Source organism: Colobus angolensis, unplaced genomic scaffold (assembly GCF_000951035.1).
Source record: "Colobus angolensis palliatus isolate OR3802 unplaced genomic scaffold, Cang.pa_1.0 Scaffold74, whole genome shotgun sequence".
NCBI classification, from domain to species: domain Eukaryota; kingdom Metazoa; phylum Chordata; class Mammalia; order Primates; family Cercopithecidae; genus Colobus; species Colobus angolensis.
Window position 1 is genome coordinate 1,565,932 of NW_012121154.1, and position 13,203 is coordinate 1,579,134.

The following is a 13,203-nucleotide window of genomic DNA, read 5'->3' on the forward strand; positions in this document are numbered from 1 at the left end:
ATCCTAATAATTTCCTATGGTCACAAAAGTCTAATGCAAGCTCATAACATTGCTTCTCCCTAAAAAGTCACCCTCTTTCTCTGTGTTGAAATCCTTCAGTCTCATAAAGTGTAGAATCAATTTTGTGAAGACTTCCTGATATTTTCAAATGTATGTGATACCCTAATCCTCTAAATTGTTCCAATGATATTTGATGATGCTAACTATAATGTGTCTAGGTGTTTAGCTATTTTTATAGTTTCTTAAGCACATCTGATGCATCTATGAACTACCTCATTGTGGGAACTCTGCTCTATTCCACATTGTATTTATTATAAAAAATAGCTCCAAATTTTATACAGAGTAGTCAAAAAAGTCATGGAATGAAACTTACAAGTCAGCAAACTAAATAAAAGTTGGTTACTCAAATCCATGTCTAAGAGCCTTTGCTGTGTACAGAAAACTCGGTTACCTACTTAGGGAATCCCTTACCACAGTGTTTGATAGCTACTCTCTGACTCAGAGTAAACATCTGGATGTCTGACTGGAACTATCTTTGTGGTTTGATGATTTTTGAAAAAATAATATGTTTGAAGGACTGTTATCAGTGAAAACACTTTTTTCATTCTTTTTCCATACAGGTACTGACCACAGAGAGGAGTCCCAGATGACTAATGTAGTGGAAAAATTTACTCTTCTTTAGCTATTTTTTGTCTGGAAGATTGGTGACCATATGTAACTCATGCTTGATGCTGAATCAGGCAAAGAAAATGAAAGGGAACCACTAGTATAGTTGGGCGAATGGCCCAGACATACGCCTACACTACTGGCAATTCTAAATAAGGAATAGAAAAGAAATTACTTAAGTCACCAAATTGAACCTTTTCCTGGTAAACATAAACTTAGTGCTTAGAAGATAGCATATAAAATGGCATTAGAGAATGTATATTATTTCTTAATATAACATATACATTACAATAAAAACCACTTGGCTTATTTTATAAAAATTTATTTTAAATAATACTGTGTATATGAAAGAAAAATCACATGGGAAACCATAATTAGTTTTCTGCTAAACATATGAAGAATTCTATTAAAATATGTTAAGTAAGGCAAATATTTATTATATTTAATAAGACTAATAAAAATACAAACATTTGGTAGAAATTACAAGTTGTAAAATGTAGGACATGATTAAAAGTTTTCCTAAGCCAACTGTTACTAGTAACTTACTGTTTTATATTTATAGATAGAACATTTATAAATCAACTACATAAGACACATAAAAGTTTTATGTCAAAGCAGATGCTATCTATATTCTTGCAAATAAAAACAAATAAACAGAAATACAGCAAGAATCATTTTTGATACATTATGTATAGTGTGTGTCAGCTCTGAAATAAGGGCCTTTATCTTATTCATCATTGTATTCCTGGATTGAGAACAGCACCTGCGAACTGAAAGATAATAAATACCATTTAAATCAAAAACTGTTAGAACTAATAAACTAATTAAGTAAAGTAGCAGGATACATAATCAATGTACAAAAATCATTGTGTTTCTATACATTATCTGATTAAAAAATCAAGAAAGGAGTCTCATTTATAATGACATTTTAAAAAGACACTTAGGAATAAATATAACCAAGAAGGTGAAATATCTATACACTGAAAATTATAAAACATATATGAAAGAAATTGAGGACAAGACATATAAATGAAAAGATATCCCATGTTCATGGATTGAAATAATTAATATTATTAAAATGCTTATACTACCCAAAGAAATATACAGATCAAGGCGATCCTTATCAAAATTACAGTAACAATTTTTACAGAAATAGAAAAAAATATAAAATTTGTAAAATCCAAAGAAGATGCCAAAAAGTCAAAGCAATCTTGAGCAAAAAAGAGCAAAAGTGCTGGTGTCACACTTCCATCACACTTCCTTATCTCAAAATTCACTGCAAAACCATGCTAATCAAAACAGATGGTACTGGCATTAATAACAGGAATAGAGAAAAATGAAACAAAACAGAAAACCTAAGAATAAATCTTCACATGTACAGTCAATTAATCTTCAACAAAGTTGCCAAGAACATACACAGGAAAAACAATAGTCTCTTCAATAAATGGTGTTGGAAAACAAGATATCCACATGCAGGAGAATGAAATTAGAACCTCATTTCACTCCATATGCAAAAAATTAAAACAATGAATTCATGACTTAAACATAAGACCTGAAGTTGTCAAACTACTATGAGAATATTTTCTTGACATTGGTCTGGACAGTATTTTGTTGTACATGAACCCAAAACCATAGGCAACAAAAGCAATTATAGACAAAAGAGATTGCATCAAACTGAATGTTTAATGCATAGCAAAGAAAACAATCAATAGAGTGCAGAAACAACCTAAAAATTGGAGAAAACACTTGCAAACTATACATCTTATAAGAACTTAATAATGAAAAGACATAAAAATGGCCAACCGATATATGAAAAGAAAAAAGTTCAACATCACTAATTATCAGAGAAATGCAAATTAAAACAACAGTGAGATATCTGTTAGACTAGCTATTATACAAAACATAACATGTATTGAGGAAGATGTGGAGAAAAGAGAACCCTTGTACCATGTTGGTGAGAATGTAAATTAGTACAACCATTATGGAATGCAGAATGGAGGCTCTTCAAAAAATTAAAAATAGATATACTGTATTGTCCAGCAATCCCACTTGCAGGTATATAGGTATATAGCCCCCCAAAATGAAATCAGTATGTCAAAGATATGGCTGCTCTCTCTTGTGCATGGCAGCATTATTCACAATAAACAAGATATGAAATTAACCTGTGTCCATCATCAGATGAATGGATATGTAAGTGTGGTTATATACAAAATGAAATACTATTTAGCCATAAAAATAATAAAATGTTCTCATTTACACAACATGGATGAACATGGAGAACACTGTTAAGTAAAATAAGCCAGAAATAGAAAGATGTGTACTGTATGATCTCACTTACATGTAGAAACTAAAAAACCTGAATTTATAGAAGCAGGGAGTAGAATGCTGGTTGACAGTGGCTGGGTGTGAGGGATGGCAAAATGTTGGTCAAAGTATATAAAGTTACAATTACATAAATAAATTATGAATATATAATATATAACATGCTGACTATAGTTAATAATAAAGTTTTTAATACATAAAATTGCTAACAGACCAAATCTTAAATGCTTTCACTACAAAAAAATATAAGTATGTGAGGGATGAATATACGAAGTAGCTTGATTTAATCAATTTGTAATGTATACATGTATCAAAATATCACTTTTTACGCCATAAATATATATAACTTTCATTTGTCAATTATACCTTAATAAAGTATAAAAAATGATAGAGACAGCCAGGCGCGGTGGCTCATGCCTGTAATCCCAACACTTTGGGAGGCCAAGGTGGGCGGATCACCTGAGGTCAGGAGGTCGAGACCAGCCTGGCCAACATGTTGAAATCCCGTCTCTACTAAAAATACAAAAATTAGCCGGGCATGGTGGCGGGCACCTGTAATTCCAGCTAGTCAGAAGGCTGAGTCGAGTATTGCTTGAGCCTGGGAGACCCAAATTGCAGTAGGCTGAGATAGCTCCATTGCACTCCAGCCTGGGCAAGGACAGTGAAACTTCATTTTAAAAAACGAAAAAGAAAAAGAAAAAAGATAGAGACAAAAAAAGAAACATTTCATCTACCAGATTTAAATGTGTAACAATTCTAGTGGATTTCTTATTTGGCCAGCATTATTGGTCCTGTAAGATAGTTTTCTTTGTTTTTAATGGTAAATTACAAAATAAAAGCCTAAAATTGTTTGATGGATACATTTTTCTAATAAGAATAGTCATTTTAACTTATATTTAATTATATTAAATAATATAATTTGTTCCAAAAAATGAGAAGCAGCATTTATGATCTATCATAGTCAGTTTTAGAGAGTTATACCTAAATCATTCTAGCACTTAAATTTAAGAAACTCAGGTCATGAAATGTTGCAAACTTGGAGAAATATGCTGAATCACTCCAGATCCTGGGAAATAGAGCATTACTGAGGATCACTGATGGATATGATATTTTTTAAAAAAAAGGTTTCAATTCTATGAACTGATTGCATGATATTAGAATATTTTATTTTATTCTAGATTTTGTAAGGCTACATTTAATGTGTTTAAAATAAACATACACAATAAGCATACATGTTTATTAACATATTAAAACACATATATAGTTTTACACTACCTTAGTCATTTTTTCTTTGTTTCAATCACCCACTGATTTTCTTACATGCTGGGAATGTACTTTATTCCATGTTTTATTCATGTATTAGGAGTTTATTGTTATACTTTGAGTGCATTGACAAGGCGGTAATTGTCGAGACTGTAAGAGTACATGGATTTTGTACAAACTTTGAATACAGAGATGGCAGAATTTGCTAATGAATTGATGTGCGCTATAAGAGAAAAATTGCTATCAAAGATGACTTCAAAGTTTTTGCTCTCAAAATTGGCAGAATGAAGTGATAACTTACTAAGCTAGGGATGATAAGAAAATAATTATTTAATTTTGTTGATAAAAATCTATGAATGTATTGTCAACACAATTTGTTCTTGTTATTCACCCTCTGTAATCCCAAGAAACCCTCATTAATATACTAAAGCCTGTCATCATAATTATTCAGATTCGTCTGCCAACATTGAATAATCTAGTATTAATCATGTTAACTATCACCTTTATGAGCAAAGAAAAATCACCCAACTCTATTTGGTTAGTGCAACTGACACTTGTGAACAGGAAGTCTAATACAAGTTTCATAAACAATCCAAAGAAATTGATCTGTTTGGACTAAAAAAGAAAAAAAAAAAAAGAAGGTCAGTGGAAATCCCACCAGCCCCTGTTAATATAAAGATGTATTGAACTACCAGCTTGTTTGTAATGATAATACAGTCAGACTTGTAAAGTTCTTATCACTGGCCAGCTGGCATAGAAAAAATACTCCTTCTTTGCTACAGTAGTCCTCTCTTATCGTGGTTTTACTCTCCAAGATTTCAGCTACCAGTTATGTAGTACAAAAATAAGAAATTTTTAGAGAGAGAGGGATACTGAGAAAAACTACATCTACATGACTATTATTACAGTATTCTATTCAATTGTTAGTTATTATCTACATCTGACTGTGCTTAATGTATGAATTAAACTTTATTGCAGGTGTGTATGAACAGGAAATACATAGTATATACTGTATAGAGCTTGACACTATCCATGGTTTAGGCATCCACTGGGGATTTTTGAAGTATCCACTGTGTTTAAGGGGAGACTACTGGCGATGAAACTACAGTAGATGAGTGCAGTCCAGTACCCATACTTTCACTTATGTGAATTCAGCAACCATTTACATTTCCTCTTTTGTAGCCACCATATCAGAACTTAGAATACTGCTAGTAATGGAGCAGAATGCCATGAATACTGATTGACTTGAGTTTATAGAATAAAAGAAATTGGAACATCGTGCCTTTTGGGTTTTAGAATGGGCACTACACTTCATGGTACTATATTGATCTATTTTCTAGAGGCTAATATCAGAGTATTACCTCTGTGTTAAGAAGCAAGTGATGTTTATAATAGTAATGACAGATTTACACTTGATAATTCAATTCATTGTCTTTTGCATATAATTTATAATATCAGTAAAACCAGTGAGAAGTACAGTCTATATAGTTAAAACATGTTTCTCACTACAGAATACATTTATACAAAAGGAAGTAGACTCAAATCCAAACTCTTATAACCGTGCTTTAAAAGCATTAGTTTAAGCATTTCTGATTAGCACCATAAAATGATAAAAATTAAATAAAAAAATACCTTATATTATACATAATAAAAAAGATGAAGAATATTTTCATGTCTAAAATACAACTCTTTAAAACTATCTATCCATGAGATTTAACAGAGTCTACATTTTCTTCTAATGTAGGTTAGCAGTGTATATGCTGGCTTTTCCTAACAGATAAAGAAAAAACATTTTAATGATCTACATTCAACATATTTAGAAGTATGTGCATTGTTTTGTAGTTATCAATTTATTTACTTATTTATATTTATATAGTTTTATATATGTTTTTAAAATAGGTTAGATGTTGAGAACTTCTTTATTTAAATAATAATATGATATTAAATATGTTTGATTAATTTCTAATAACAATGTTGGTACTCAAGATGAAAGAAGCTTCAGGGAGTTCCTAGTTACAATAAGGTATCCTAAAATTCATTATGTACATTTTTGTGGATTTAATAAGTAGTATTTCTCATATTCACGTATTTTTAAACTACTAGATATTTTCTATTTTTAAATATATAAATTCATTTTAAAATGTCACTGACCTCATGATAGTTTTAGTTGTTACACAATTTCCTAATCAGAGCTTACAAAAATCACCATAGCTACTATGTGGATATCTGCAAAACATTTTGACATTAAAAACCAGGTCCTTGGACTTAAAAATTTAGGTCCTAATTCACTCCATTTCAATGCAGTAATTGTTCTTAACTTATGCAATTTAATCTACTTCCCTTTTTGTCTTTAGCTAGTAGAGATTCAAAACATCTGGTTGTGATCAAGTATTCACAATCTCCTAATTTAAAGTTGCATGATTCAGAATTTTTTAATATATATTTTTGAAAATAACTGAATATATACAAAAACATGGACAGTAAGTCATATTAACGCTAAACTATTCTGAATGTTTTTAAGCTTCAATCAGAAATACCAATGGCCTATCCTTATAATTATTTCCCTTTACCCTATCTGAAAAATGCTTATATTTTACACTTCAGGCTAAAGTAAGCAAGCACCACATAAAATGTTGTGTTGAGTAATCACAAGTGCTTAGCTATTGCTCAACACATGTCAAATACAAATAATTAAAACTATAGTGGCCCCAAGCAAAACATTAAAATTTTTGCATTCCAAAGGAGGTTCATTAAAACCAGATGACTGGCTTGGCTCAGCTCATAGAAGGACTTGGCTGAAACATGTCCACTTCAAATCCATACTGTCTTATTTGCTTACATCACAGAATCACTGACTCAAGAACCTGAAGGGTCCTCCAAAGTTTATCTAACCTCTTTCCAAGCAGAGTTTTACTTAAAATACTTTGTAGAGAAACTAATATTTCTTTACAAATTCATATGCAAGAATATTGCAAATACTTTTTGTATCATTAAAAAGTATAACCTTTCAGTGAGTAGAAAAACAATTAAAAAATCTTTATTATTTTATTCTTCTAAAATCTCCTTAATACATTTTAGCAAATTCATTTGTGACTTCACTGCAGTGAAAGAGATCAGCACTAGCGTGAACTGCGTCATTGAATAATATTCCATTCTACATTATCTCCAATACACAAACAGCATAAACTATGTATTCTTCATGACTACAAATTATGAGAGACTTAAATTCCTGAAAAAAGTTTAAAGTGGCACTAAAAAAAATTATAAAACCCATATTCGGTTAATATACATTTTTACTATGAGAAATTTAAAATTAAGAGTCAATTATTTAACCATTTATTATTAAAAAGAAAATAATGAAAGAATATTAAAATCAAATTTCTTAAATAATCCATTTAAAAACATGTATTACATTACATACTAAGGCTCCTTATAATAGACAATTTGATGAGCTAATAGATAAGTAACTTCAAGCATTTATTAATCAAGCATTGGAAATGTACATACTGTATTTAAAATGATTTCAAGTCATATTAGATCTGTTAATAGGTTTACTGTTTTTGAAGCCCATGAGGATTTATATTTTATCAAATAATCTTAAAACCTACAAATTATATTGCTTAAACATGCAGTCTTTTCTTCCAGTGTACTAAAAAATAATCAATGCATAGGCTTTCCTTTCTGCCACTCCACCTCTCGTCAACAAAATTAAGCAGTTTAAAACACAGTTTTAGTAAGAAGGTAAAGCTTTATGACATAACACATCTAATTTTGATGATGCGTGAGGGAAAAGACAGTCTTTTAAGTTCAGATGAATTTTGAGTCACACGCTCCTTCCTCCCACGCCTGTTTGCCTTGAGTGAAGTCTGTTTTTTTGAGCACAGGATGCTACTGACTATAACTCACTCAAAACACAGACCAGGAAGATTAATTTTGTCATTTCAGCTGAGAAAATGGAAAAAAGCAATAAAATGAAGGCATTAGACCTTTGGTGTGCTTCATATTATACACGGCTATTAAGGTGGCAAGGTAACCATCTCCTCAATACAGCCTTTATAAAACATGATGTGTTGAATATACTAAATTATTTTTACTTGCTAAATAGGCTTAATTCAGTAAGAATTTAATTCACATTCCTACCATTAAGCACAATTTTTAATATCAACGAAAGCTTCAATCTTAAATAAAACATAAAATTATCCTCTTATAGCAGCAGAACATAAATTTATTATTCCTCTTGAGTGTTTATCTCTCTATCCATGTTATCAGGCTGTGTTAAATGCCTGGCAAGAGAGAAAACTTCTGCTCTACCTGTGACAATCATAACTACATATTATTCATAATATGGATATTCCATTCACTTAATGTAAGCACATACTTTGATTATAAAAGCAATGGCATGTTTAACATATTTTATATTATTACTATTTAATGTTTACTAACTATTCAATAATCCATTATCCTCTTAAATTATGGTTGATTCTTAAGTCAAAGACAAACTGTAGAAAACCAGGCATCAAGCTATATATAAAGTTACATATGTATAAGTCCATCTTTATATAATAGTGACACAAATTTTAGAATGTGACATGGTGAAACATTTTTTTTACATAAAAATGTACAATTACATTGTGATCTTGACTTTCCAAATACCCATGACAAACTGCCAAAATCCATGTGCCTCCAACTGATTCAGAGACTTAAGTTTCCATCACTTAATTACCTTGTCTCTTAGCCATCGTTTCCATGTTTGATTAGCTCTTCCTTTGCTATAGGACTGTAAAAATTCTACCTCGGAGGTTACTTGGAGGCTGTATAAGCTTTAGTAACTTAGGGACACATAGTAGTCAGTCACTCTGTCTCTTGGCTTCATCAGCTTTCCTTTTTTGTTGTTGTTGGTCATTTGGCTTATTGTAGGTAAGATTCCTCCATGTTGGAAAAAATAGTAGTAATATGTATACACAAGACTCTAGACTGTTCTTAGCAAAGCTTACTAAGGTCAGAGGAAAGTAAGTTACACACACACACACACACACACACACATAATTAGCAAAGCATACTAAGCTCAGAGGTAACCTGAGCTGTAACAATCCTGTTCTAAGACCAGGTTACCTCCGAGCTTAGTACGCTTTGCTAATTATAAATACATATTTTCTCCCTTTTAGCACCCATATGTGCTCTTCTCCCCTTTGCACCCACATGTTAAATCCCAGAGAAGAATTTATGCTGACATCACATAAATAAGCCAATGACTGTGATCAAACTGATGGCTAATATGCTAAGTCAGACCTATTTTTGGGGGGATACAGGTAAGAAAGGGAAAATAGGATCGCACTTATTGCACTGGTACCACCCAGAATCACGTGGAGTGAGAGGCTTGGATCCACAGAAATGATGACACTTGCTGTTAATAAACAAAATGTGAGTAAACAAGGGGGTTAAATTATATCTTCCACATTTTATTTTTTAGCTGTCTAGTTAACACATATGTGTATAATTCCATGAATAGCTCCACCTAATATAATTATTTTACTTAATAAACATGCACTCATCCTCTCTCCAACAGGAACAATCCAAAGACATGCTGTTAAGTCATCGTATTCTAGGGCCAGCATCTCTGGGTAAAATGCATTTCCCTTAATCAAACTCAGATGTGAGTCCCCACAGCACCCCTGCCAAATTCTAATTATAAACCTAACCATTCTATCTTACACAACAAACAATGTTAGGGAAAACAGAAACAGTACAATAAAGTCAAAAGAATTAATGGGGAATTCTTCTCTACTGGTGGTATTAATGCATTGCTTTGACCCATCTCCTGTCATTGATCTTTACTGTCACACTCACAAGGGAACACACTATCCCGCTGCACAAGGAAGGCTCTGCAACCTCAACAGTACTTAAGAATCATATGAGCTTTGGCTCAGTAGGTTCTTGAGGAAATCACAGGTAGCTGATTTCCAAGTAGGAGTTCCCTAACAATACAACTTGTAAAACCTTAGTCATCTGTTAGTTGAGTCATTTGAGGGTAATTTTATTCAATCAAAGAATAAATCTTGAAATCATACTTCTTAATTCTATACTTTCTCCTTGCTTTATTTTTTCTTTCTCTTTTAATAGCACAAAGAATTTTGATCACATACCTATATGTCAGCTTGATGACTTTTCTCTTGATTTCCACTTCAGGTCAGGCCAGTATGAAAATATAGGCCAGTATCAGGGAGACAGAGACAGTTGCTTCTACACCTCTAGGCTGGACCCCAGTGGAATACACACACAAACACACATACACACACATATTTAAAAAAAGAAACTTTCAACGTCAGTAATAATCAGATAGTAAAGAGAACAGTAAGTGATGTTTGGGACGGCCATGAATATCTGGCTCTTCACATTACTCTGGAGTTTCAGCCTCACTTCTGTTCTGTTTCCCATCTCCTTGTTCTGTCCACAAAAACTTAAGGGCTGGCAAGAGAATTTGAGCTTTACACTTCCCATGTGATTGTCCAACTCCCAGTGGCCTTGGGATAAAAAGTGAATTGGTTTTTAGACTAATATTAAAGACGAATTACTTTTCTCTTAGAAATTAAAAAGGACATGAAAGAAAGGAAAACTTTAAAAAGATAATATAGCATGTTAAAATATTTCAAATAGTATCAAAAACTATAAAGTGAGAAGTGAGTTTTACTATATACTTCACACCCAAATTCTTGTTCCCTGACCATAGGCAATCATTGCAGTGCAGTATGCATTCCTAGAAATGGTGCATGCATATTATAGCACACGTATATCTGTCACAATGTGATACTATTGTAGATTCACCAATGACTATAATAAAAATCGTAGAAAATACTAAATGTGATAATAAAATGAAGAAACTGTTACAGGATGGGGTCCCTATCCAGACCCCAAGAGAGGGTTCTTGGGCAAGGAAAGATTCAGGGTGAGTCCGCAGTGCAAAGTGAAAGCAAGTTTATTAAGAAAGTAAAGGAGTAAAAGAATGGTTACTCCGTAGACAAAGCAGCCCCGAGGGCTGCTGTTTGCCCATTTTTATGGTTATTTCTTGATTATACGCTAAACAAGGGGTGGATTATTCATGCCATAGTGCGGTGGGAGTGTAGCACTGAGTCTTCTTGCCATTTTGGATTTGGTGGGTTTTGACTGGCTCCTTCACTGCAAACTGTTTTATCGGCAAGGTCTTTAAGACCTGTATATTATGCTGACTTCCTGTCTCATCTTGTGACTTAGAATGCCTTAACTGTCTGGGAATGCAGCCCAGGTAGGGCTCAGCCTCCTTTTACTCAGATCCTGTTTAAGATGGAGTTGTTCTGGTTCACACGCCTCTGATAAAACTATTTATTTATACCCTGTGATTGGAATTCAAATTAGTACATTTTCTTTGGAAAATTATTTATCAGGATCTTCTAAAGCTAAATCTGTACATGCTCTGATAATTCAACAATTTCACTGCCAGCTATAGAACTAACAGCAGTGTGTACACCAGAATAAATGAATGATGTTGCTCACAGCAGCCCTATTTATAGTAGCCCACATCAAAATTTTCTGAATGGTTATCAAAAGCAGAATGAATAAGCAAATTGTTTTATATTCATACAATGGCGTGTATAGAAATAAGAATGAAAAAAATTAACTGCCAGGATTTGCAGCAGTAGGAATAAGGATCACAAACATAATGTTGAATGTAAGAAATAAAACACAAAAAAGAATGTTGTTCATATGGTTCAATTTACATGAAGTACGAAAAGAGACAACACTAATTTATGTTGTTAGAAGTCAGGAGAGTGGTTGCCACTAAGAGTTAATAGTGAGTGGGAAGTTTCTGGGGCTGGTAATCATCTATTTGCAGATCTAGGTGAATTTAGTTTGTGAAAGTACATTAACTGGTGTGTATACTTTTCTGTATATGTATTATACTTCAAAAATAGTTAAATGATAACACAATAGTGAAAGCAGTCCACATCATCATGAATAATCATATATTTAATAAACAGTTAAAATAAATGAGGTAAACTTCTATTTACTGATACAAATATTACTCTAAAGGAGTGCTAGTTTTAAAAAATAGAATAATAAATACAATATCATAGCATACATAATTCAATTTTAAATGTACATAGATGCATACATTTTTAAAAAATATTTTTGTGATATACAATGAACTGATAAAAGTGGTTATACCTCAAGAGAAATAATGTTGGTAATAAATTAAGATGATACCTTCTACTCTCAAAACTTATTTTTTGGTAAAATGTTTATATATATGTTATATCATAAATATCCAATTATACATGGATATAGACATTACATATCTCATATGTTTTCAATTAAAAAATGAAACTAGCCAAGAGATAGAAGCAGCCCAAATGTCCATCAATGGTTGAATGAATAAACAAAACATGGCATATACATAAAATTGAATTTTATTCAGTCCTAAAAGAAAGGAAATCCTGTCACATGTTGCAATATGGATGAACCTTGAGGACATTATACTAAGTTTAATAAATCAGTCATTAAAAGACAAATACCGTATGATTCCACTTATATGAGATATCTAACGTAGTCAAATTCATGGAAACAAAAAGTAGAATGGTGGTTATCAGAGCTTGAGAGAAAAGGAGAATTATTGTTTAATGGGTATAAAGTTTCAGATTTGCAATATGAATGAGTTCTGGAGATCTTGTTCACAACAATGTGAATATACTCAACACTACAGAACCACACACTTAGAAATGGTTAAAATTGTAAACTTTATGTAATGTGGTTTTCACAACAATAAAATCTATAATTAAACATGCTAAGTTCCAGAACAAGAAAAAAATAATAGAATTATATACTCTTTTCTTTAAGAATGTTAAATATTGGCCCCCACTCTCTTCTGGCTTGTAGAGTTTCTGCCGAGAGATCTGCTGTTAGTCTGATGGGCTTCCCTTT

General features: G+C 32.0%; 1 long non-coding RNA gene across 1 annotated transcript in view; it reads right to left on the minus strand.

Annotated features, from left to right (window-relative positions):
* Positions 1 to 972: 972 nt before the first annotated feature.
* LOC105501667 overlaps positions 973 to 13,203 on the minus strand; it is a 15,545-nt gene continuing 3,314 nt past the window's right edge. Inside the window, exon 2 of the long non-coding RNA XR_001000221.1 lies at positions 973 to 1,436. This is a non-coding gene — a long non-coding RNA (uncharacterized LOC105501667). The remainder of the gene's footprint in view (positions 1,437 to 13,203) is intronic.